The sequence below is a fragment of the Anastrepha ludens genome, chromosome X (assembly GCF_028408465.1).
Source record: "Anastrepha ludens isolate Willacy chromosome X, idAnaLude1.1, whole genome shotgun sequence".
NCBI classification, from domain to species: Eukaryota; Metazoa; Arthropoda; class Insecta; order Diptera; family Tephritidae; genus Anastrepha; species Anastrepha ludens.
Genome location: NC_071503.1, coordinates 42758619 through 42764142, shown reverse-complemented (window position 1 = coordinate 42764142; position 5524 = coordinate 42758619).

Genomic DNA, 5524 nt, shown 5'->3' with positions numbered 1-5524 from the left:
GTTTGACGGTATTATAGGGTATGACTTTCTTCGGAAAATCAATGCAAAAATCATCACTGACAGAGGGTATTTACTTTATCGTAACGGCAAGGTTAAATTACAATATCTCTCAAGTGAACAGGTCAATTCAATAACACTAGAAACAGACTCAGTCCCATTTGATTTTCAATCTAAATTTCGTCATATAATAAATAAAAACGTAAACGCCTTTGCTGACCCAGATAGGGCGTTGCCATACAACACCTCTGTGAAGGGCAGAATCCGCACAATTACCAAAGAACCGATATATAGTAAAAGTTATCCCTACCCTATTTCAGTAGCTCCCTTCATTAACAAGGAAATTGAAACCCTTCTCAAGGATGGTATCATAAGGAAATCATGTTCGCCCTACAACTCACCAGTCCATGTGGTATCCAAAAAAGGGCTCGATGAGTATGGTAAGCCGAAGTTGCGGATGGTGATAGACTTCAGGAAGATCAATGAGAAAACTATCCCCGATCGATACCCCATTCCGGACACAACAGTAATTCTCTCCAATTTAGGAAAATCTAAATACTTCACTACCTTGGATCTTAAGTCAGGGTTTCACCAAATTCTCATGTGCGAAAAAGATATGCAAAAAACGGCGTTTAGCATAAATAATGGCAAGTATGAATTTTGTCGGTTACCTTTTGGCTTAAGAAACGCGCCTAGCATATTTCAAAGGGCAATAGATGACGTCCTACGAGAGGGAATAGGAAAGTTTTGTCACGTTTATGTCGACGACATAATCATTTATTCTTCCGACGAAGAGTCTCATTTAAAAGACATTGATGCTGTTTTGGGAAAACTTGAAAAGGCGGGGATGAGAGTATCGCCAGAAAAATCTAAGTTTTTCAAAACCGAGGTAGAGTTTTAGGGCTTCTTGGTATCCGAAAAAGGTATCAAAACCTGCCCAGACAAAGTAAATGATATTATTAATTACGAACCCCCAAAATCACTTCGAGCATTACGATCATTCCTCGGCCTATCCGGATACTACCGGCGCTTTGTAAGGGACTATGCTGCTATAGTCAAACCGTTGACTGCATATCTCCGGGGTGAAAATGGTAACGTTTGTGCGCGGAGTTCAAAAAGTGTAAAAATTGAGCTTAGCTCAGAAGCACTCCAGGCGTTTGAAAAAATAAAACGGGTTTTGGCTTCTGATGATGTTCTGCTACAATACCCTGATTATAATCAAGCATTCGAGCTAACAACTGATGCCTCGTCTAGTGCACTTGGTGCAGTTTTGTCTCAAAATGGCCGTCCGATCACCATGATTTCACGCACACTATCACCTTGCGAACAAAACTATGCAACTAATGAACGTGAGCTACTTGCGATTGTATGGGCACTGAAAAGACTACGGCATTATTTGTATGGAATAAAAAACATAAATATTTTCACAGATCACCAGCCACTCATATTTGCCATTTCGGAAAAAACTCCGAATTCAAAAATGAAAAGATGGAAATCTTTCATAGAAGAGTTTTCACCTACGTTCCACTACAAGCTTGGAAAAAATAATAAGGTAGCAGACGCGCTTTCCAGACAATACTGTCACAACCTTAATTGTACGGAACAAAGCCAAAGTGTGCACAGTGAAGAGTCTTCAACTTCTGTCATTAAATCGGTTAAGTGCCCTATTAATCAATTCAGAAATCAGTTAGTTTTATCCGAATCAAATACGTTTAGCAAAACCACTAAGATACTTTTTCAAAACCTCGTCCGGCATACAATCTTTTTCGACAACATCGCAAACCTAATACAGTGCATAAAATATGCTGTTAACCCCAATGTTAGCAATGGCATTCATTGTGACCTTTCTACTTTGGCCAAAATACAACATACCCTAAAATTAACATTTCCTGGGGTAAAGTTTATCCATACAGAAATCCTAGTGATAGACTTGGTTAACAAGGACGATCAGCTAGAAACAATAGCAGCTGAACATAACCGCGCTCACCGTGGAATGCACGAGAATTTCCAACAAATATCTCGAGAATTCTACTTTCCAAAGATGAAAAAAATGTTGCAAACGATGATCATAAATTGCAAAATATGTTTGGAAAACAAGCACCAGAGGAAACCGCTTGATCCTGGAATAGGAAAAACCCCTATTCCCCACCTTCCAGGCGAAATACTCCATATGGATATTTTTATGACCGGTAAATGCCATTTTCTAACCTGTGTCGATAAACTTTCAAAGTTTGCTATTGTCAAACCTATTGCATCGAGATCCTCAATTGACATTAAAGTTGCCCTATTAGAAATTTTTCTGACATTCAATAACCCTAAAACCATTGTTTCAGATAATGAAAAAGCGTTCCATTCGGATTTAATTAAGAGTTTACTTAGGGACAATTTTTCTATCCAACAGTTTTTTATACCCACTCTCCACAGCGAAAGCAATGGCCAGGTGGAACGGTTTCACTCGACCTTGCTGGAAATAGCGCGTTGCATAAAAGAGCAACAGAAGATAGATGAAACAGTTGACTTAGTCCTGCTAGCGACACATAAGTATAATTGCAGCATCCTTTCCGTCATCAATGCTAAACCCACCGAAGTATTCCATAATTACCCTCCGGTAAAATTAGAAATAGTAAGACAAAAATTGTTGGAGGTCCAAGAAAAAGTTTTACACAGGAACAACTTAGGAAAAAAATTAAGAACTTATTTTCCTGGTGAAAAGGTTTTCCTAAAACGAAATAAAAGACTTGGAGGTAAGCTCGATAGGATTTATGTTGAGAAGGTTATTGAAAAGGATCTTGGCACCACAGTTCTGATAGTTGGAAAAAAAATTCACAAAAGCAATCTGCGGTAAAGTAATGGTTTCTGTCGAAAAGTAATGGTTTAAAGACAACTAGAAATTATTTTTATTGTTACTATTATTATATAATACTACATATGTACATATGTACAGACAGAAAATTTTTTACGCAATTTAGTTTGAATGAAAATTTTTGTCGTTCAAAATAAAATTTCAGCAGTTTAAAATTATCTGCCAGTTGCCTAAAAATATAATTCTTTTTTTAATTTTATAAAAGAAAGGCCAAAATTTTCCATTTTACTTGAGAAATTGAGCTTTAATGAAGAAAATTACTTTAATTGTGGAATTAACTGTCTTACTGTTTCACCTATAAATTCCACACACCGATTTTGAATTATCACATTTCTTAAGAAAACAAATATTGATTGTTAATAATTGTATGTAATATATTTTGATAGTTAATTGTTCATACATGTGTCATAAGAAGCAAAATTGTCTAATATTTAAGTCAAAATTTGTAAACTCGAGCGACTACGTAAATCGTATTTATCCATCTTACTAACGAATCTCTACCATCAATACCGCAAAGATGATGCTGCAACGTACCTTTTATTATTTCGAATCGAGGACGTTTCGAGCTTGATAAGGGGGATAGTTAACAATGACAATGATCATTCATTCATTTCCCCTCCAGTACGCTACTACTGGGTTGCATTGTAAACAAGATGATAATGATATTGGCACCGTGTGCAAAAGCAACGGAATTGTCACCTTATGCTAAAAAAAACAACAATGGTATTGATCAATAAGTACAGCCTAATGCAAAGCGACCTGAATTGTTGCTACACAAAAAAATGCAACGGGAAGATGGAAAAACAGCAGTTCGGACACGCAAGGTTTCCCACACCAATTCTGCTTCGCCGACGTGCCATTGATTGCACAAGTTTAGACAAGAGCACATCGAATATTATTTTATATAACGAATAGGAATTAAAACTGTTATTCAATATTAGTTTTTTTATGTCGCTACGAAACTTAAATTGTTATAAAATAATAAAAACGTTCAATTTGACAGAATACAAAACATCGAATATTATTTTATATTATCTTTTCCAGTTGAAATATTTCTTCTTTTTTCATTTCGTTATGAATAAGTTTTATCATTATTTCATCATTTGGTTGACATTTTTCCAATTCACAGATTTGATCATAAGGGCAAGCCTTAATAAATTCAATTTTTGTGTTATGAATTTCTACGACTTCATCTGTAAGATTAATTACTGCTCCCATTGGTTATAAGGATATTATGCCCTATTATAGCATCAAAAGGTTTGTTTGAAAGTTTCGTAACTTTCCAGCTCATTAAGTTTCTTTCTTTAAATTCCAATGGTAGTTCAGTTATAATTTCTTTTGATATCTCGGTTAGTCCGCTAAGTGTTTTGAAATGTATGGGTGTCTTTAAATTCAGTCTTTTATATTTTAGTAGTTTGTTTTCATCGATCAGTGACGTTGTCGACCCTGCGTCTATTAGACATCTTATTTTTTCATCTACTATCGTCAGTTCGACTACCGGTAAATTTGTTGATGGCTTGGCAATTGAAAATTTTCCTCCGTGTAAATATTGTTATTAGTCTCATCGATTTCGTTCGAGTCGAGGTGTGTTTGAATATGGTCTACGTCCTTTGGTTGGGGTGTATCTTGATAGCGATTGGTTTGTCTTGATCGATTATTAAAGCTTTGTTTGGATTGGGTAGAATTTTCCCTACGATTTTGTTGGTAGTAGTTTTGAGGTGTTTTTATTGGTTGTACCCTGTCGTTATACTGGTTATAATTTTGGTTATTTCTAGAGTTTGTTCTATCGTTCGTGCTTTGGGAAGGGCCTGAATGTGTATTTTTATGTTGAAGATATGGATTGTGTTGATGGTGATTGAGATTGAGATTAAAAGAATTGTTCCCTTTGTCATTTTTCTCATTGTATAATTTTTTGTTAAAGTGTCTGAGCATGTTAATTTGTTCTAATTTGTGGTATGCCTCTCTAAGGGATTTAATGTTCCTACTATATTATGTATAATGCTTGATAATGAAGGATCTATACCATTTAAAAATATACTAAGAATTGCACTTTCGTTTGCCTTTGGCGAGAATTCAGTTGGTTTTTGTGTATCGAATTCATACAATATTTTTCTTTTATTTGGTCCCATGTAAGGTTGTTTCCCAATGTCCGAATGCTTTTGAGGGTTTCTCCTTGAATTTTGTTTATTATGTACCTTTGAAATATGAAGAGCTGCAGCGCTGAGTTGCTCCCGAACAGAGGGAGGATGACTTCTACTTCGCGAATAAACGATGTTAAATCATATTCGTTGTCTCCCCTCAATTCTCTAATTCTGGCAGCTTCCTTTATTAGTTCGCTAGATGGTATGCTTAATGCAATTGTAGGTTGTATGTTCGTTGTTTGTTGCATATTTGATGTTTTATTTATATTTATCACTTGTTCACTAAAATCGTTCTCTTTGAGAATATCGTATGGTCTCGAGTTCTCTTTTTGTTTATGCACTTGCAAGCATTGCAATATTTTTGGTTTCGAATTTATTTTATTGTTTAAAAGCAAGCATTGCAATAGTTTTGGTTTCGAATTTATTTTATTGTCTAAAAGCAAGCATTGCAATCATGCTAATAAGAATTGCTGCTGTTGCTATTCTTATTTGTTTATTTCTTTCCAACACTTATTGCAATACT